Raw genomic sequence first — 22,748 nt, 5'->3', positions numbered from 1 at the left:
ACATCTTACAATGATCCTTTATTTTGAAAGCTTTATTATTTTTAACTGTTAGCCATTTAAAATGGACTCTTTCACCTTTCTCTATTTTTCATATTTAGCTAGTAACTTACATTCAGCATCAATTTCTTTCCATCTACTATATAAATGTTTTTAATTTTATATTATTATAAAAATATTTTATATAAATGTTTTATCACTGCTTCTATATTAAGAAAGAATTTTAGTCTCTAGTACTGGCTCAGACCAAAGGTCCATCTGGCCTAGTGTTCTTTATCCAAGAATGGCTACAAGCACTAGTAGGAAGCCGTATGGACAGGGTAAACATACATGATACTTCCCCCACTTACACACTCCCTGACTCCAACTGTTTTCAGTCTGGTGTATTTCCTGAGGCTGGTGTGGTTTGTCTCATTCCACTGCATATTTTTTCTTCTCAGTGCTTGCCCTGTCCTTGAACTAATCTAAAATTTTTGCATTTTTCTTTTTGCACATTGTCTTCTCGTACAAAAATCCATCATTTAATACTTTTGACAAAGAAGCACTTCCTTTTGCTTGGTTTGATTGTGCTTCTGATAAGCTTCCTTTGTTAGTTCCTAGTTCTAGCATTAGAAGACAGGGACAGCAGTCACTCCCTGACTATGCTCTCTGTGATGATTTTGTAGACCTTTCTACAACACCTTCACAAATTCTTAAAACACTTTTATCTATGCTGAAGACTCCTAAACCTGGACTCATTCATTCCTCCCAATTAGTTCAATCATCCTTGGTGACTTTCCAGAAACTGTTTGGTTTTTTTAAGTTGAAGGTACCGGAATCAAAAACATTATTTAAAGTAGGGGAAAAAGGAATTTCCACAGAGGTACAATAAAATTTTCTGTTGTCTTCCTATTTATTTGTAATGTTTGAATTGCTTTTTTGACTGCTATTAAGCACTGGGACAGTGTCTCACAGAAGTAGCTCATGAGAGGTAATAGTTAGTTCAGAGGCCATTATTCTATAAATGTAAGCTACACATATACATTTATCTGCACTTTTAATCTCCTTTTCCATTTCATTGTTCAGTTACTCACTCTTACAAAGTCCTTTTGTAATTCTTCACATTATACCCTTGCCCTACCTTGAATAACTTACAGTTATCATAAATTTATGTCATTCTTTGCTTATTCCATTTATCAGGTCCTTTATGAGTATCATTTTTAACCACAACTGATTCTGTGAACTGTAATTTTGCATTTCATAATTATATTACAATTTGGTTACAGTTACACTACACTTAATTAATTGCTTTAACCCTTGCAAATAGGGCCTTTTAAAGGTCCAAATAAACACTGCACTGCCTGGAATCATGGTCTGGTCACACACAAGTACTTTAATCAGATCAGAGCCATAATAACTTCTAATTTTAAAATTGCCAGTTAATTCATCTCCTCTATCAGAGTAAAAATTACAAGTCACCCATATTGACTAAGGGACTGGTTTAAGAAGCTGTCACCCGTTAAATTTACAAACTGTCCTCATAGAGGTTAAAGTTGGCTACTACAATCTGCATCCAAACAGTTATATAGCTTTCAATTATCAAAAAAGTTTCTTAATTAACATTTTCTTAACTCTTACGAATATTTCTTTTTATTCGTATTTTAATATCACAATATTTTCTTAGTATTGGCCATAAAAGACTTAAGACGTAAGAAGCTACTCTGGCAAGTTCTTAAGCAATTACACTTTTGCAAAATCTAAGATACTTTATACACCCTTCATCAAGGAGCAGTCCACCTTGAATGATCGCGTTTCTTTTAAGAAGGAAAGAGATAAAAAGTGCCAGAAGGAAGCACACAGATAGTTACTACGGAATACTGATGAATGGTACTTTGTCCGTGCATCGTTTCTGCACAGCCTTACATACATCCAGTTTAATGACCTAAAGAGCTTACATAACGGATTTGTGTGTGTGCAAATGTTGATGTGACGGTCTATTATAGAAAAAAAAATGTACAATAGCATTGCTTTTAAAAAACATACCAGAGCTTTTTCCACTATTCTGAGATCTCTAGCACTATCAACGTTTCTATTCTTAAAGCACATTTTCAACATAAAGCTTATGGGCAGAAATCTCCTCTCAGTTCTGAAAAGTGAAATTCATCCATAATGTTGTGCTCTTCGTGTATTTAAGACCAGCTTGCAGATTTCTGAATAAAACAGCCTTGCTAGAATTGAACGATGATTTAGGGTTTTTTAATTGTTTTTCTTCAAGACAGCACAGCTTGTTGCCACATTGGCTATTAGTACTTTCATCATTAGCATTGATTTATTTTTATTAAGGCTACATTTTAACACTCTGTCAAGAAGGCTCCCACAAAGCAGCGGAGTAGGGAATTCTCATCATTATTATCTAACATGGCATTTCCATAATAGAATTCCAGCAAAATTTACTGAATTAAGACTGGGCCAGAAAATCCAGGCAAGAAAAACAGTGAGCATTTAAACAGCCTTGATTTCCTTTGTGCTGACTTAAGAGCACTTCTAACCAACCTGCCAAAGCTACAGATGTATGAGGGGGATGTGTGGAAAGCATCTGTGTGGGAAAGCACAGACAAAGCAGAGATGTTGGCAAAACCCTGTATAAGAACAAGACTTTCAGGATTCCAAAAAGAATTTAGTTCAAAAGACTAAGGAGTCTTTATAAATCATCATTTCAATAAGCAGTGACTCTCTCCACTTCTAGATAAAAAAAACCTAACATGATCAAGGAAATATGTTAAAAAAAAAGGAAAAGTAAATAAGGGAAAAAGACCGATTATTGATAACCATGTGATAGCAGACTTCCTTTTAAAAAGAACTATCATTAAACCAAAGGGAAAACTAAACAATTTTTTTAAATGAACAACTAACTTAAGAAGGGATCGTGCTAACCAAATTAGAACAAAAAAATGCTGAATGTGTATGGAGACATCAAGGTTAACTGTTGATAAGAAAGATTAAATAGCTTTTAGTACAGCACTTACTAAACCACACAAAAAGCATACTTGAAAATTCTTCTTAACACACAGCAAACCATTATTCTATTCACCTACAGAGTTCAGGCTTCACTGTTTGCATTCAGAAAGCTATTAACTATAGGGGACTGTAAAGTGCTAAGGTCATTTGGAGGAATGACTCTAACATAAATAAACTTTGCTTAGCAATTAAAAATATGTTTGCTTGTAGACAAGTGAGGGTTGCACGACTATATTTGAATAAAATGGAACATGCTTTCTATCACCAGGTTTGCTACTGCTTTTGTATCATTTAAATGCAACAGTCTTTATGTGCCAGTGCAAGAAAAAGTCTAAAATATCTAAAAATATTAACAATATTCTACAGGTCAATTTAGGAAAACTGTCCAATATCATACCTAGAGCACTAAGCACACACACTCAGACTTCAAACTACTACTGGTTTGCTGAAGCATAATCCTAATATGACCCTAAGAAATGGTTTGTAAAATCAACATAGAACATTAAACAATGTCAACCCAGTTTAGGAGTGAAGCACATCTGACAAACAAGACCAAAAAGAACAGCAGGATGTTCCCTCTTTTTCAGGCTTGCACACAAGCTAAGGCACCAATTGATGCACCGATCTGCTGGCATGGCATTTGGAGCTAGCCATGCAGGTATACCAAGAGGTTTGGCCTCCTCTACCCTGATGACTAAAAGTGATGGAACAGGTATACAGATTTATTGTTTCAGTAAATCAGTATGAGAATGAAAGTTGTGCCTCTACATTTCCTGGCATTTTTGTAATGAAAATAACAAGCTAACATGAAATTAATCCCATCCTGAGAAACACACTCCACCCCAGTGAGATGTTACCAGAAAGTCTCAGAAGAATGCCACCAACCACTGAGTTGGCAGAGGACCATCCATCCCAGGTGAAAAAGGAAGCAGGACAGTCAGAGGCACCTCTACAGTCAGTACACCTCACTGGCAAAACTGGCCAAAGATGTCTATAATTCAGGTCTCACCTGGAAGTTACACCACTTGCTTCCAAAGAATCCACTCTACAATACATCCATGGTTTTGATAGAGTTGAGAGGACAAAAAGGAACTTTACTGTGAGAGTAAGATGGTTGTGACCATCTAGATTTCTTGCCTTATGCTGGGCATCAGCAGAATGGGGGACACATAGAAGCTCAGCTTCAGTTTTCAGGGTGGAGTTAGAAATCGGACAAAGGAAAGGAGGGGGAAGACTCCAGTCCAGCAGAATAGCCGAACACCAGATCTCAGCAGCAAAAGATATGTAAGACTGGGAGATCTTGAGCCATGGTCCTTCACACAAACCTGAAGCCTCCTTGGTTTGCATGTACAAGCACAGCATGTAAACTTACAGCTGATATTTCAAACCCAAGTGTCTGCCAACCATTCATTCTGTTTATGAATCCATGCCAATTTAACTGTTTATCCAGTAGGACTGAAAAGGATGATCAGCCCACTACTTTCCTCTAAAACTGAGAACTTTCATGTGATTTCCATAAAATTCTGTATAAAATTGATTTAAGGTATCACATACACAGGTGCAAGACCTGTGCTCAAGTTTTTCAGGCAAAATAGTGACTTAGATCTGAATTCTGCTTTGGACATTAGCAACTGTGTGTTAACTACTCTGATTTCTCTCTCCCTCCCTTTCTCCACTTTCCTGCCTCCTTCAACTTCTTACGAAAAGCCGGTCTGCAAAGACAAACTTTTCCAATGCAAAGATACACAGGCAACACAGCGATGTATAACCTACATCTCAATTGAGTGTTCCATACAATAGACTATCACATATTCTGAGCACAGAAAAAGGATTGTCCTTGTTTCCGTTATGAATAACTTTGAAAGGCTCCATTTTGCAGCAAAAGCATTTGTGACGTTTCAGTATCTTTCAAAGGAAAAAGTATCCAGGAAGCTCTAATTGTGCAAGAACTACATCCACATTTATAGTTATATGGCCATTCCTACAATTATTGATAGTGACAGTTATAATTGTAACAAGATCTATCACTTTTAAGTTTTACAGTGTTTCACAGATCGAGCAAGAAAATACAATTACCTGAACTTTACAAAAAAGCTGTATGAAACCAACAGGTAAGGAATTTCTGAAAACCTGTATTTCCATATGATCCTTTTTCCTCAATAATCTTTTATCAAGTAAAGGACTGTAATCTTTGTGTATTAGTATTTTCTATAATCTCCTAGATTCCCAACGTGGCTGTCATTATTTAGGAAATCCACTACACAGCCACTGAAGCTCTGCAGTGCCTAAAACATACGCCTGTCACTTAAGGGTTTTTTTTAAATAAAAAAAAAGTATGCATTTAATTTACTTTAACACCCTTATCAGTTCACCTTGCAGAATGGGAAAGGAGACAATACTGTTTAATTCCTTTGGGTCTTTTTAGCTCAAACATCTCTGAAAAATTATCTTTAATATCTTTAAGCTCACTTATGAATCATCACAAATGCAACCAAAATCAGAGAAAATTGGGACTAATCAACAGAAAGTCAATGAGTAGCTGAACTTCCCTTGTTTCTATTCCTGAAAAAATGTCTTCCTATTTCAACACATTTATCTTCCAATCACAAGAAGCTGAGCTCCCCAAATTTCCACTTAGTACAACAGCATGCCTGAATTCGAGAAAATTGAACCAAGAATGGGGAAGTGAGAGTGGCCTGGCTGGATACTATTCCTTCTGAACAAAGAACGGTATCATCCGGTTTCCGTCTTAAGCTAAAAAAATCTCAATTGTGGTATTTCACAGCATTTTCATTCCAGCAAAATCCATACTGCAGATACACTCACATCAGGAAAAGTACTTCTGCCTGAACAATATTTTACATTTGGGGAATGGGTAGAACTACTCTGCAAATACAATTTGCCACTGTCCTAGGTGTGATTTTCGTGAATCCACCAAAAAAACTGACAGAAGTTTTCTAGCACAGCTCTACAGTAAGCGATCCCTTGCTCAAACTAATATTATAAGCCTGTGAAAGAGGTGGTAGCTCCCAAGACATTTAGGATTTTATGGGTCAAAGTAACAACTTTAAATGGCTTTTGGAAACAGGTGAATGTACTATACATATAGAGCATTATGCGTTCCCAAATTTCACATAAAACTCTGTAATCTCCTAGAGTTCAATTCTTGTCCATGAACTGTCCTCCAAAAATCACTGATTTAAACTGAAAAAAAAAACCCAAACAAACAAATAAAATATTATTATTATTTTTTTTAGCTTTTCTGGGAACCTGAAAAACTGTTTAAATATGAAGCCTGAGTGTGCAGAGATCCTGCAAAAATCAGGAATTACTGGTTAATCTCTGTCACTGTAGTATGGACTCCATGGTTATGAAGATTACAAAATCTGGTATTTAATACCTTGTTTTCCTCTCCGCCCCTTCGTCATACTTGCTTTACAGATTTCCTTGCTAGCAGTTGGTTGGGTTAACTCAGCACTTCCCCTGCTGTCTGCTACGAAGGCAGTCAACCAAGGGTGGTGATAGGTAGGGCAAGAAAGGATAACAATGGGAAGAGACAGAAGGATTTCTCAGTAGGCTGTGTGCATGAGCATACCAAAAGACAGCAATGGAAGTAAGCCCATAAAAAGGGCTAAAAACTGTCCATTTCTTTTGCAGAAAGCAATGATGGAGAAGTTTGTTCTGATCCAGCGGTAGAAAAGTTGGTGGGAACAGGGCTGCTATAGAGTAATGAAAAGCTCATTATTTAAAGACCCATCAGTCACATTGGTATTGAGCAGAGTGGAAAGATGAGAGTGAAAAAAGTTTCATGAAGGTGGAATACATACATTATAGCTACAGCCAATTATCACAGAAATTAGTTCCACTGAGCTTCCAACTTCATCAGCCCATCTATAACGTCACATGGACATTCTCACATAATTGCCAAGCACTGTTATATATCAATACCCTGGCAAATACTTCTATCTGTTACTTGGGAAAGCAGACATTGATTAGCTTTCAGCAATAAAATTCAAAGACCACAAACTGGCAAGATTATACCATTGCATTTATGAAATATCTTTCCCATTACTAGAGGTATGCGGGTCTAAGAATGGAATCCTAAAAAGGAACTTTAATTATCAAAATACAGCCTAATTTGCTAAAATGCTAATACCAGTAAAGACAGTAAAAGTGACAGATCTTAGATGTAACTCTTTTTTTCACACTTCAAAAAGAAAATACTCTCTTGGCTTAGTTTAGGACAATTTTGAGAAAGAAGAACTGGTCAAGAAAGTAACTGAAGTTACAAGAAAGTACTGAATAATTACCAGTGAGTTTAGATTAAATCAATTGCAAGGAAAACCAAAAGCATATTACAATTGCATTTGCTTCCATTTCCAAAGGAATACCATGAGTAATTACGCAAATTGGACAGTAAAATAAAAAAAAATAAACAGAAGAGCTTCAGAATTTCTTTTCAGACATTAAGAGTATTTTTTTATAGAACCTCCATCCAAAGTAAAGTAAAAATCTCAAAAGAAAGCCTCTGTATCTAACATCATAAATATTTATTTCAAAAACGATATTAGGAATAATAAATGAGACTAGAAGAAAAAAAAAGTTTAAAAATGCATCTTGGAGACTAGAAAGTGAAGGGACAAGGTTAGTGTTACAAAACAGCTAGATTTTATAAGTATATGAAAGCAAGAAATGAAATTGCAAATGAAATCACCTAATGGGAAAATTAATTAAAATGCAGATTTTTATGTGCCCAAATAATAGGAATAAATCCCTGACATTCTGAAATCACAAATCTTGTTATAAATACTACTTAAAATCTATCAAATCAAGCATGGCAAGCACAGAGAAGAAGTACAAAAGAATAAAGTTTATGTATTTACAAAATATGGAGACTGATCTAAGAATTGCAAATTCAGAAACAGGTAGGAGATCAGCTGATTGCACAAATAATTCCACAAGCTGTGCTGATGGAAGAATAATGTTGAAAGATTCCCAAGAGAAACTACCTTAAGGGCCTGACTGAGATTAATTTTATTAAATAATTTTATTAACAAAGTATGGCTGTAAAGAAGATTCTCTACGAAAAACTGATTGGGTTTGAGGTCTGGAGTAATAGGATGGAATTTAATATTATTTAATGCAAAAATAGGCTCTTCAGAGAATTTCTGCTGTAGACTGTAAGTTTGATAGTTGGAAGGAGGTGGACTTGTATATCTGAATCAATCACACAGTGACTGCAAGCCACCAGAACAGCCCTGAAGGAAAGCAAATATAATCCTGAAATTAATCAGGCAAGGTGTTTTTAAAATCTCACTTACAATAGTGTGAAAAACACTGTCAACCTCTGTGCTAAAAGAAGTGAGCGCCCATCAGAACAGGCAGAGGCAAGTCTTTGTGGAATAGTGACACTTTTGCACAGGTACATGGAAACTACTTACTTGTTCAGCATCATGTAACGAGTCTGAGAATGACATCTCTCTCTAAACATGTAGGCAGAGGCAGAAGTGGCACACAAACAAAACGACAGTGCTCACACATAAATAGACATAACCCTGCCTTGAAGGGAAATTTATTGTGGAAATTGGATGAGGCTTTTAACCTCCAGCAGGGGACGTTACAAAACAATCTTCAAAAAGAATGGGTTAAAGTCCTGATTAGACCAAAATGGAGTTCAACATGGTTTTTGAGAAGTTTGTATGATACGCTTGTCTGCAAGAGAGGACTAGAGCTGATGACTCAAGACACCCTCTCTTGTACTGTTTCCTGTGTTCCCACTAACAAAATTTGCACACATAAGTAACAACAACCAGTAGCCATACTATTCAGCTGCATATCACTCATATGCATTCATATGTATTCATATGATTCAGCCACATCATTTTCATTATAACTTTAAACAGTTTTCCAAAGGCATCATTACCCCCATTTTGTAGAAAGGGAAACAGAAGTGATGTAGTTTGCCAGAGGCAACAAAGAATGCCATCAGCAAGGTTAGAAATGAAGAGCAGACCTCCCAAATCCAGGTGTAATAACTGTATTGCCCCATCTTCATACACACTAGCAATGGTTGATCCATGCATCCAACTGTGTCTAACAGAAATTGTCTGACAAACAAAAAACACTTAAGGTAACACCTGGTTAGACAATGAAGGCCAAAAATCTCAAGGTTTTCAAGCTCAGGCTAAAAATATGTACGACAAGATTTCCGTCAGGAAGTGCCGATGACAGCTGAGGACCCGACTCTGTGGCCCTTACAATGCAGTGCTCCTAACTGGAGTGCAACAAAGTGCTCGTTCAACAGTAAACGCTTCCTGAAACCCCTCTCTTCTGTCCAGCCAGTCCTTGATAACCGGTAAGAAATAGGACTGAGCAAAAGGCCGTGTTTCTGTGCAGTACACATCTCAGAACAGAAACCAAACATGGACCAGGATACACAAGTGAATGAATGCCAGATCCACTGGATATGTTTTATCAGTCAGCTTTATTAGTTTAACAGAGAAGGACTGTGTGCCTTCATTCTCAACCCTCTCATTTTATTTGGAGTTGGTGTCAGAAGAGGTCATGTTGCAAAATATAAACAAATTGCTGACATGGAGCAGATTTCCTTGAGTTGCCCAAGTTCCTCAAGCTGTTCTGGGCCACAGGAATATCTTTTCCTACAGACACAAGCCTACCAGCTAACTCCTAAGTCTCATTTATACCTGTGGGATATACTCAATTCGCAAGTCTCGTTTATACATCTGGCATATATTTACACACTGCTCCCAAAGCAACAACCACCAGCACAGCTGCATTTCTGGCTACCTGCCTTCCCTCCTATATCACACACACACACACACGCGTGCACACACACACACAGACTGTGTGCTACCTTCTGCTGATCCACACTCAAAAATCATGGCAAAAGTCAGTTCCCACATCTGACAGATGCAGTATGTCATCCTCGAAAGTTCAGACCCAGCATATTAGATGTGATAGCTCCTGAAGTTATCTTAATAATCTACCATTAACATTTCCAGGCTCTATCAGTTGCAGCCTGGCTCACTGGTTATGCACCAAACTTCCCCGTCAGGGGTCTCTGACCAGGCTAATTTTGCATGTGGCAATAACCACCTAATCAATCCATGTCTTTCTAAGTCCTAATGGAGCACCTGCACATCCAGACATGAATCTTCCTCCTGACATCCTCCAGAAACATAAATTACAAGTTTAGTGCACACACCAGACAAGTCTCAGTGACCCTCTGACAGGGCAAACAGAGGTCATGCAACAATCTGATTTTCAGCACCCACTATTTCCACCCTTCCACTTTCTGAATTCTAAAACCTGTAGTTGTAGTTAGTATCACTCTCCGGTCTCACAGGAACCCAACTTCGAAGCAATGACTGGTTCCTAAGCAGGATAACATAAGCAATGTTTCTGTTAGCAAGTACTACAGCACAATAGGAGATCTCTGGAATGAAACTGCTCTGAGGACATACTCCATTTTTTACAGCAGGGAGGAGTAGCTATGGTCTAGCTCTACTCTGGTCCAACGGACTAGATACACTTTGGTGGCTGGAATACATCATTCCGTTTAGTTTCATCTGGAATTAATCCACTTTGTATGCTCCAAGACAGCCCTGCAATGCCAAGGAAAGTGTGGTAGGATGATCAGGAGATTCACTTAAAAACCACTAAAATGCTAGTGGGGCCAAAATCATCTTACTCTTGACTAATACCTGGCCTGTCAATTGCCATGGCCATGCAAGAACACTTGCAGGTATGTAAGAAATATGTCATATCACAGTTACCTTTGCATCTCAGCCACCTCTTCAAAAATCTGTCATTCAAGGCTCAGAAAGGCTTTTTGGGTTGTCACAGAAAGGTCAGGAAGACAACCAGATGTCATGAATGAAGCCTGTTGGTATCAGAGAGGGTCTAGGGTCTGGTGCATAATTAATAAACCTTTTTGACTCTGACTCTGTAAATTCAACCCAGCTATGTACATCCAAGGAAGCAATGGGTTGGTCACTGATTGGTAGGGCTGAGCCACAGCTGTAGCTAGAAATGGCACAAGGTACTAAGCTCACTGCTGGACTCATTAGTCTCACTGATACATCACCACGGCTCTGTCACTGCTCAATAATGCATGCTTAGGGAAGGTACCTACAAACCACAGTCCTTCCCTTGCTAAGATCTTTCCAGTTGCCTGCTATCAGTGTATGAGAGCCTGCCTGACCCTGTCACTGGATTTGGGTCACAACAGTTAGTATTCCCTGATGGTTTTAACTTTCACAAACTTGCCTAATCCTTCTTTTAATGTATTTTATACTTCTACGTCTCCTATATTAATGAGTTTCATGGTTTGATTATATGCCACATATTGGTTTTTCTTTTAGGTATGATGCCTGACAGCTACGCTTCCTGGTCCTAGTTGCAGCCTTATAAGAAACAGTACATAACCACATGCTACCTAGGACTTTATAGACTTATTCGACTTGATCTTTTTTTTTTTATTTTGAAAGCTCAATCCTCATTTGTGTCTTCTCAGTATCTTTTCTACCCATTTTATACATAGGCTGGTCATTTAATCACCAATCTACTGTCAGTGCCTTCTATAATTTTTTGTCATCACCTGCATTGATAATTCTGCTTAATTTTCTATCACCAACAAGCTTTTTTGAGCCTTTCATCCAGCTCGTTTCTGTTGAAAAGGAACCTGACTGCTAACTGAACTTCTCAATTCAAGACAGCATGCCTGCTATTATCTGAGCCAGAAACACGCACTGCACAGAAAGAGTGCTAAACAAAAGGCAGTGCCAAGCAAATAACCTCATTCCATGCCTGCTGCCCTTGCCCTGGTCATATCTACAATTCTCCTGGCACAGACAAAGAAAATCTTTTGACATTTCCCTTGTGCTCACAACACTGCAGCCAAGGGCAGCCCAGCCTACACCAGAGCAAGTGTCCCAGCAGAGCAGGCAAGAAAATATGAGAAGCGAAATGAAGGCACCTCCCAGGTCCTCTGAATCCTTCATTTCCCATCACTGGTGCCAGAGGGAGCAGCACTACTGTGTGACTCCAGCTCTGCAACAAAATGGTATCCAATATCATTCAAGATAAAAGGTGGCAAAGTGCCTTTGTCCCACTAGCTGAGGAGGGACTAGGATCCCTGATCAGTATTGGTACACTGAGACACAGCCTGCAGACACCCAGACCCTTTGCCCTGATGCAGACTCTGGGTCTTGCCACAGCCTCCCTGTAAGCCAATCCTCCCTTTTCCCCCCAAAGACCACCTCTGCTGTGCCAAAATCCACACTACCCATCCTCCTCAGCTGCTTACCCACTCGCTATTCTGGAAACTGGGAATGGCTATGCTGTTATGCCAAACCCTATAAAAATCAGTTAACCCCAGCAACATAAGTCACACACTCTGGAACATATTTCAGTATTCCTCTTAAGACTGGAAAAGGGCTGGACTGGCCAAACTGGGTAGGGGTTCACTTTACACCATCATTCCCTAGAGAAGAAAGGAGAAAGCTGATATAAAGCAGGGGCACAGCAGGAGTGAAGCTCAGAAAGGCTGAAAACAACCAGCCTTGATGTTCAAAACCACCACCTCTCAAATGACATTTTCCTCAGACTAGACTTTCTCAAAGTTCAGTATTTAGTCACTACGCGAACTGAGGTTCAGACTCACTCTGTTTGGTGCCTGTGGCTTGCTTAGTGAAACATTCAGCATATGCTGCTTTATACCTCGTCTTTCGGGGGGTTGAACAGGGTCACTAATTATCAACTGTGAAAAGGCAGGAGAGAAAGAAATTAACTCAAGGCAGATCTGGGAAAAAAAAAAAACTTCAGTCTTCCATTAAAACACTATAGTTGCTACAAGTAAGACTATGTTGGTGTGAGCCACAGAAAGAACCTTTCAAAGAAGTAGGCAAGCATTTCTGTAACTAAATAATTATAATATCAAGAGCAGAAAGGATTAGAAACCAATACTTGTCTTAGTTTAATCTGCTTTTTGGAAAAGTAAACTCTTACCCTCCAAGATCTTTGTAGACACAAGCAGAAACGTCACATGCAAACTCTGGCTACTTCCCCTCTTGTGTTAGGATGGTTAAGAAGTTTAATCATTACACTGACTACAGTGCTGGCTTTGTGACAACTAATGTATCTACCGACAGGCTAAGGAAATCACAGACATATGTTTTAACATGCAAAAAAAAACCCCAACAACCGAGTGCCACAGAGGACCAGCTACCCCTGCTGTCAAGGTCAATGAAATCTGTGAACATCATAGGGGTGAGACATTCAAATCTCCAGGGACCAAGATTAAAGATGGTATTAGCTTTAGAAGAAGCAGAGCATCTTGTTCTTCAGCAGGAGGTTTACTGCCTAAGATGCTGCCCTAGCAACTGATGCACAGTACAAAAGCATCAGATAAGACAGAATTAAGAGCTGAAATTATAAGCAGGTAATGGATAATATAGGAAAGCAAGGAAATTCGAAATTATCTTTCCCTTGCAAGCATTTTCCTACTGAAGGATCTCTGGAGGACCTAACTGTTTCTCAAATTTTTGGCTAATTAATTTTTTCTCATTCTAAAAGTTTCATTTTAATTAGCTCCCAAGTTGAGCTACTATGAAGAGTTTCTATTTTCATTTCCTCTTTACTGTATGTAAAAACCACTGACTTCAAAAATATGTACTCGTTAAAAATAATGAGTGATTTTGATATTACTTAAATACATCCAGGTGACACGGGAAAAAGAAGTTGTTGGGGTTTTGTCATGATTTAGTTGCTTAATACCACAACAGAAAAAGCCATACATTTAAATATCAGAAACCTTCCAAGCTGATTAAGTCTTGAAGTCAGTAGTGTTTAAACAGAGACTTAAGTCCTTTAGTCAGATGTCAGGTAAATGCTTACAGCAGTTGCCACAAAACACTTTTTATGGTTGTCATCATTTACAGCTTGGAATTTTTCATTCCATAAACTACAGCATGAAGAGGTGTGTGCAACAGAGTCAATACTGCAGCAAAATGCAGAAATAGCATAACTGTCAATTTACTGCTCCCATTTACACAGCTGTTTTAGCCTCCAACTATGACGTTAAAGAGTTTTAATAAGTAAATATTGACCTGGAGGTTTACTTCTCTAACACATGCATCTGTTGACAAGATATGATAATTGCTGTGGATTAACAATGAAGTCCATGAAATGTTACATTACGTATTTGAGGATTATGTAGTAGTTTCTTAAATTATTGATGCCCTTCATATAAGCCTTGCCTTGCAATATGAATGCTGTATCACAAATAGATGAAACAAAACAGAAATCTCTATCTTTTTCTTTCTGATCCCCTAATTAGACATTTCTATATTGTTATTATTTTAACCAGAAAAAGCCCAAGAGGTATTTTTCTACACTGAATTGAACATTTTTGATCATCAAGAAATAGAGCGTTCTTTACTAAATTAGTGTATCTCATGTAAAGCAACCAATCCACCCAAATTTAACTAAATTTAACTAAATACAGGTTCAACTTAAAGTTTACCAGTGCCAGTGACATAAATGAATACAATGCCTTTGAGTTTGGAGTTCAATGACACTGTTCTAATGTATGTGTCACAAATACATGTTTTAATTATTTCTCTTTAATGCTCAGCTTTCTGGCTGTTTTCTGAACAGAACCATGATAGGACATCTCTATCAAAATATTTAGGTTATCATTTGATTCAATTCTACTTAAAACCTGCAGCTTTGCAGCTGGTTTACAATTAGCATTCATTTCTCATGCATGAGTTGACCCACTTACACAATGCAGTAAATCCATGCCTTTGGGGATTTTTCTGGACGGCTTGTTTTACTTCTACCACACAACTCATTTTATTTTGTCAATATAGTGAGCAAGGTTACAGTTATCCTGTCAAATTTATGTCTTTAAATTAGAATCAGAAAGACTATACTATTCCCTGTGGAATTTCACTGAAAACTTTTTGAAACTTTGAGATGTATTTTAACATTATAAAGGCTCTGTAACTTTTTTAATCAACTAATTACATATAAATGCAGTGAACTAGAAGAAATAAGCAATAGTTACAGCAATTTCTTTTATAAACTTATAAAAAAGACTTATGAAATCCTAGAGAAAACATAATAAAACACAATAATATATATCATATTTGCTAAAAAAGGAGAGAAAAGGGGTTTTTTAACCAAGCCTGTAGAATAAAGCCAGATGGAATAAGACTATTTAAGAGGCAGCTATGTAGGCGTCACATCTCCTTGCTTTGACTACCAGAGATCCACTTAACCTAAAATATTTCCTTCTACATCTCTGAGGACAGTTTCAGTTTCACATTTGTGAGGGTTCTTTCGAGGTCACCTAGCCATCTTCACTGTGGGGATGCTGAAAGTGAGCCTTCCCAAGCAGAAATTGTCCCACGGTCATGTTCCATTCAAGTCCAAACAGATCTGTGTCTGACAGACAAGCAACTTCCATTTTATACAGCCTGCTGATGTGATGTTGCTCTTACACATTAGTAGTTTACCAGAACTTCAATATAGATTTGGGGTTAGTGTTTCAATAGACTTACCCAAATGCGTAGCTGAACTTACAGCTGAATTATGGGCAGCTTGGGATATAATAGCTCAAACAACTCACTAACACCCCTTATAAATCCCTATTTTTAATGCTAACAGTTTTTCTAAATGCAGTTGCCTCTCTTGGGCAGGGGTTTGTTTTCCAGCTTCTTGATGGTAAAGTGTGTCTGTTCTTTCTTGTGAAGAGTTATGCATCCATGTTACAAAAGAAGTAGTCTTAAAACAATGTCACTGACAGACTGCAATGTCTTCCTGCTCTGGACCACAAAGCTGATCTTCAGCAGGTGAAGAATGTCACCATGTTAGAGATACCTGTTTTACTGCTCCCACGGAATATGACCTAATGTGACTGAGTTATACATTGCTGCAAACTGAAAGTCCATCTGCTCAGTAGAACTTTTCCAGTAAAGTCAACTACATTTTTCAGTTCCACTTGTACTGACAGATTCGTACATAGTAATTGTAATGAGTATCTGACATTCCAAAAATTATCCTTCAGCTTGGTATTACGGGGTCTAAAACATACAGTTTCTTCCCCCATGTTGGGAGCTATTGTCATGTATATCACATGAATTAAGATAGGAAGATCAACAAAGAGAATCTGAAAAAAGTTATGAGGATAGAAAAAGAAGTCAGCACCACCCTTGACGAATCACAAACACACTGCTCTGGATTCTCAGTGATCTTTTCCTCCCCAAACAAGAGCTGTAAAATTCTTCCACAAAGGTTGTCCCTCCCTCTACCTCCAACGGAAGGCTGACATAGAAGATAATGGTTTACTCTAGGTGCCACTTACTGGATTAGCATGAATACTTTAATCTCTGTGCTCTAGTTCTTCAAGTAAATAAGGACCACATAAAAGGGGAATCCAACACCTCCCCATTTCTTAGACAACTCTGAAAACAGTATCATTCAATACAGTTAAAGAAGTGAGAAAGAAGCTTTGGGGGAAACTCCATAAAGAAGTTACAGGTTGTTTTTACATTTTATGCTGTGTGGAATATCATACTGTAGAGTAAATAAATAGTAAATTAAAGAAAATATACAAAACTGAACGCTTGATGACTATTGCTCTACACAGGGATCAAAGCAGGAAGAAGTGGACAAAGCAGCCCGCCATTAAATAATTTAAGACTTTTTACTGAAGAATTCATATACCTAGGGGCTAATTTAACACTGTCTTTTTCTAACTTTGCATAATACTTCAATAATGATCATTAAAGAACAATTTTTCTTTTTTAAGTAGAATACACACTGAGGTTTGAAATGCAGTCTCAAAGGTTTCCAGTTGCTCATTTAGCACAAGTTCTATCTACAATATTACTTACATTTCCTTAGACTCATAATTTCTTAAGATGTGTTCAGTCACTTTACAAATTTCTGAAAGCTGTACAGTATATGAAAGCTATATAAAAATCTGCAAAAAAATATTCATATTCATTGAAAATTAATGTGATTCTTTTGCCAAGTCATTTCTAAAGCATTTATTAGAACTCTACATTTAAAGGCAAAACTATTTCTGCTTCCTCAAAATATGAAGTCAAGAAACTTCAACAAAGAAATATTAGAAATTCAAAGGACCTGGGGTGTCTCAGAATTTCCATTTGTACATGTCTATACCAAGTAAGATTTGAGATCAATCCAGAAAAGCGACAAGGTTGGACATGACTCTATGCACATATGTTCACTGCACAGGACCACAGTAGGAACTCCACCTTCTTGCAGAGGTACAGTTGTATTATCAACAGGAATAACATATTCAACCTTCTCATTTCCAGCCAGAAAAAAAATGCTGTTGAACTCAACTGGTAGGTGCTTAGTCACCCGATTTATATGCAGCTTATTTGAAATGCAGATGTGTGGAATTAAGCCTACAGCATACCAAATAATGAATAGCTCTTGGAGTTGCAGTTCATGTTAAAACTACTGAAAGAACCAACGGGAGCAGAAGGCAGTTGGTACTATTGGTGCACCGAGCCTCCCATGCCTGCTACGGGCACACAGCACTTCATACACTAGTCAGCAAGTGCTATTCTGTCTATGTTAGTAGACACAGTTGTCATATATGATTAAATGCATATTTTCCAAATGAAAAAATGACAAAAAAAATCATGCTTACAAATACAGAGTCAGATAACATGTGAATCACTTCAGAAGCAGTGAAAATCCCAGCATTGTCTAGAACAATATAAGCTCTTTTTGTATACAATTTAACATGCTTACCTAGTCTCTTCATTGATGTGCCATGGTTGGTTTTATGAAATGTAAACACTGACGTTGCTGTCAATTTTTCTTGTTCCCTTTCATGTTATTCTTCTCCTTCACTTGAATTGAACAGAGGGAAAAAATCCCTTAGAGATGAGTATCTCCAGGCTTTACGCTGTGAATCCTACAAATGGAGCTCCAGGCCTTCTTGTTAATATCTTCTTCTCCTGCCAATTTTATCTACAATCTGTTTTGGCAATTTAAGAGACCATTTTATGTTTGAGCAAGTAAACAGGTAGAATAACTGTGCCAATAGCTTCCAAGTACAGAGCCATGGTTTAATGCTGCTTAGGGACAGTTTCTAATTTCAGAAGTGCAGAAGTGCACAAGTACAGTAGCAATGCCATTTGTTTCTTCTTTTAGTTGCTATATGAAGATATATCACATCTGAGTTAATACGTAATTCCTTATCATTTGCCTCTCTCTCCAGAAAACAGGTGTTTAGTTGATTCACATTATGGGGGAAATCCTGTCCTTGGCTGCTTCCGCTGAAACTGTATAAATTTAACTGGAAGTGGAATGTGACCCTTGATACTTTAAAAAAAAAAAAAAAAAAAAAGCACCATATTTCATTAAAGACAATGAAGACATACCCTTTCTCCTTCAAATCCATATACACTGCTACACTGCTTTTCAGAATGTTACAAGATTTTCATGCTCTCTCTCTGCATCCAATACGGGCTTCACTAACTTCAGTGAGGAGTTGAACTCTTGATATATGGGGGAGACGTTGCCCCCCCATTCCCCAGGGGTGATTCACCAATCTCCTTTTTACTAAATCTACTGTCCTTCCTAACTTCTTCACCAAAATAGGATACACTGGAAATGTGCTTTGTATACCAGATTCAATCTGTTTCCTTATTTTCCTTTTTTTTACCTTGAAGTACAGTTTTCATTTCATATACAACCCAAACCTCCTGGAAAAGGAGTCACATATATACAAATGAACTGCATGACTTCATTTTGCCCGCTCTCAAAGGGAAGAAGGGCAGAGATGTGTGCTGCTGCTTGCTCCCACATGACTTAAATTCATGAATGTGGAAGTGAGAAAGGCTTACATGGGCTCTCAATGTAATGAGGGTAACCACTGTGAAAGCTTCCATGCACTCCTCCAGCCATACAACCAAGCCAGCAACCTCAACCATCCAAGCACTGGCTTTTATCTTAATGAAAGCATCTCACTCCATCAATTTGTATAGAGGCCTGTTTTGCTTTATACTCCGCAGACATTCACCAGGAACACATTTAAGAAAGACCAACTTATTTCACATAGGATGAAACATGCTTCAAGCCATCTATCTAGACATAAAAGTGCAGCAGCAGTAAGCTGCGCCTCATTGCTGCAAACTGCTTAAAGTGTTCCACTTCCCCAAAGGAAGTATTATTAGATTGAGTTCCCGCTTCTTCATTTAGCCATGTGTCATGATAGATCAATAAAAAGGCTTTTGCCATCTTCCTTAATTATTCTGTTCCTTTTGCCACCTTAACTTTTTCCTTGTAAAATTAGTTTATCATTAGCTTATTGGAAGAATCACCTATAAAAATACATTGATTTTTTTTTTTAATTGTGAGAATACTTCCATTCCTATTCAAAATCCTCTCAAAGTTCAAGATGGACAAAAAACAATGCAAGGTCCTTTAGCAACATTAACACATTCCTCTGTGTGAACAGTGTAATTTTTTTTATATTAAGTACATACTCAATACCAAGATACAGTGATATCTGCAGCAGAAGTGATGGAAATTTTGTATTTCAAATGATTCAAAAAATACTAATACTTATAAACATATATACTTTTTATAATACTTATAAACATTTTCACACATATTAATTCATAACATTTATTTAATTTTTTTAATGTCTGCTTAGCCATGCAAAGGGTGCCAAAAGTCCTGCAAATCAGTAAAAAAAGCTGCTTAGTTTATGCAGCCTTCCCTACACCCATCTAGATTAGCATGCTAGTATGTGTGGTTTACACCTTTCAAGCTAACTCAATGCTAAGAAGCTCTAACAGTTGTACTTTGGAGCAGCTGAACCTGAATGTCCTGGAGAGGCTTTGTGATTCTTTCTAACTTGCATGTTGCACATACTGCAACATGCAATCAGGCTTTTAATGCTAAAAAATATGAGACACTAGGGTAAATTTCATTCTTTTCTAAGAAAATTCATTCTGGTCCTGATACATCCATTGAGCCACAAAATAAATTCCACAAGTTTGGTCTAAGTCTTCAGAGGTAGGATTGCTGGTGCAAAAATAGCAATCAAAATCCAACCTCCTCCCATCAACCCACTTTCACTTCCCCCAGTACCTCTTTTCCTCTCAAGGCTTATATTGAGCGCATAAGAGATTCTTTAAAAAGTCAGAGCACTGTGCTAATGTCCATGTATGCTGCAAAACTTGGTATCAGGACAAAAAGAAAATATTCTACAAAGATTTCTGCTAAATAATCATCATTAGTTTTATTTTGTCATTTATCTTCATCACAAATAGCTACACAATTAACTGTGCTCACTTACCCCCTCAATGAAGTTGTGACAATTTTGTTTCAAATAGGATCTTTGAGAAGTTTCTAATACTGCAAGGTGAAATCAAAATAAAACTGAAAATTAAATATATATATTAGTATTCTTCCATTTTGCTATATATGAAAAGTAAAATTACTGTAGAATTATGAAAGTGCTTACCTTTCAGTGTCTTGAAATCTTAATAAGATCCTTAGTCCATGATGTATACTGTTTATCTGATAAATACAGAAACTACTCTGTGTGGAATGCATTTCTATAATACAGGAGTTTTCTAATTAGATTCAAGTTGTGGCCTATGCAAAATTATCTTTCTAGAATATAATACTATAAATCAAATTATTATTTTAGTGTAAGCATAAATGAAATGCAACTTCTTTTATCATGCACATTTTAAAATTCCATTTTACCCTTCAAGATTAATTATTTTTAATAGAGTCCATGACTTGGAATGTCTGTCAGCTACATACATCAAGAAAAGGAAACAACTCTGCATTGTTAAGGCTGAGTGGAACAATTTTGTATTGTTAAGAATGGATGGAACAAATCTGTATTGTTAAGACTGGGTGGTTAGGAATGAAGAGACAAGAGTGGCACATCCAACCACCAAGAAAAAAACTCAAAAACAACTTTTCACATTTAAAAAGATATTTCTGGGTCTGAAAAGGCAGGTAGACACCTTTGGTTCAGAAGCCAGGAAGTATCATAAATTGTGCAACAGGATTATCTGCTAGAAGAGAAACCCCCTTGTGCCACTCAAAAATAGTGACAGGAAGAAAACTCTTTCCCATTTCACAAAACTACTTGTTTGTTTTTATTTTCCCCCTTTCCCACAACAGAAAACCCAATATGCTTTGAACAAGAGAGAGAGAAAGAGTGTGCACATGACCATATTCTGGTGTTGAGGGTACTGGGCTTGGGAGATCTAATTAAATTTCTTGACATGCCAATATCCAAAACTGAGTACCCACAGGCCTGCTGTAGGGTACTCCTCTCAACCTCTCCTAACAGAGCAGACCCATACAAGGGATTAAGTATTCATCAGAGCATTGCTCGTTTCATCTCCTTGATGCATTCCAGAACTACCCCACACAAAAGAATCACTCTTGCTTGAGGAAGCTATGTAGGTCATAAGAGGACCTAATTTAAGTTCCTGGTCTGAATAAAAAATACAGCTGATTAAAACCAGGGACTCACTGAAGTTCCCCAGATCCCAAATGGAAGTCTTAATGGCCATGCTTTTTGCCACTCTGAAGAATAGATCTTTCTCCCTCACAAACCAGAAATTTCAGTTAGCCCCACCATTAACTTAGGATAAGAGCCTTCATCCTTACATAAGCACGAGAGCATTTACACAGCTCTGAAATTAACTGTCCTCCCCATTGGCCAAGGCTCCAGGAAATGAGTCCTAATTTTTCATCTCAAAGACCAGCTCCAGACATCAAAACCTTAACTAGTGAATGCTTCAGCAAGAATGGTACATCTCCATTGCTGTGATAAAGTAGTAATTTTCAGTGATGCATTTTTTACAGTAACATCCCAATCTGAAAAAAGTTTTTTCTTTCAAGTAGGTGATTGTACTTACACTGGGTGACTCTGATACCATGCAGTTATTTCATTACTACAAGGAATGATTCAAAAGATTTTCACAAAATCATCTATGGAGACAAGTTCCCACAGCAGAATGATCAGGAGAGAAGCCAGGACAAGCTAATGGTATTGATGCTGTATAATTTCTAGCTCACACCAGTTCTTACTTATTTCATAATATATCACAACTTGCACTACATATCACCCAATATTCCACCACGTAGTGAGTTAAACATGCTACAAGGGAATACAATATAAATAAATATCTTTCCTAGTGAAAACATGTCAGAAGTCCTGTTTTAAAAAAATCCCACTCCTGAAAGCATTTTGCATTCAAGCTCTAAGCTAATGAAACATATGGTTAAGTTTTGCTATTTGCCATTCCTTTTTCATCTTGCAGAACATTGTCTTGTATGTATTTTCTTTTAAAACTCAGGATCAAAATTTTATCTGCGTCTAGAAAACTCCATCTTGCCAGTTTGGCTAATTTTGAAAACTCCTGGTAAAAAAAAAAAAGATAAAACATTATAGTTCATATCATTTGTATAGTTTACATATAAATAAAACTTACTTGCTGGAAAATCTATTAAAAAAGCAAAAAGCGTCAAATCATTTTAGTACAGAAAATACTTTGAGCATACTTGCTGAAAGCTGGAGAGGTGAACACACATTGCCAATGTGCTGTACAAGTCCATGGTATAGAGTGACACACACTTCAAAATCTGACATACACAAATCGGTCAGCAAAATCAAGATTCTTCACTCTCACAGACTTCATCAG

General features: G+C 37.3%; 1 protein-coding gene across 5 annotated transcripts in view; it reads right to left on the bottom strand.

Moving 5' to 3' along the window:
• Nucleotides 1-22,748, bottom strand: part of NEBL (nebulette) — a 309,240-nt gene that overhangs the window by 136,592 nt on the left and 149,900 nt on the right. For 2 of the 5 annotated variants that reach the window (XM_080382347.1, XM_080382348.1), the window contains exon 1: nucleotides 17,812-22,333. The exons of the other annotated variants lie outside the window; for them this stretch is intronic. The gene's annotated coding sequence lies outside the window, so the exon portion shown is untranslated. Of the gene's footprint in view, nucleotides 1-17,811; nucleotides 22,334-22,748 lie in introns of those variants that run through there. 5 annotated transcript variants of the gene reach the window in all.

This window comes from Falco punctatus, assembly GCF_963210335.1.
Source record: "Falco punctatus genome assembly, chromosome: 4".
Classification (NCBI taxonomy): Eukaryota; Metazoa; Chordata; class Aves; order Falconiformes; family Falconidae; genus Falco; species Falco punctatus.
The sequence above is the reverse complement of the archived record's forward strand: the minus strand, read 5'-3'. Positions and strand labels throughout refer to the sequence as shown.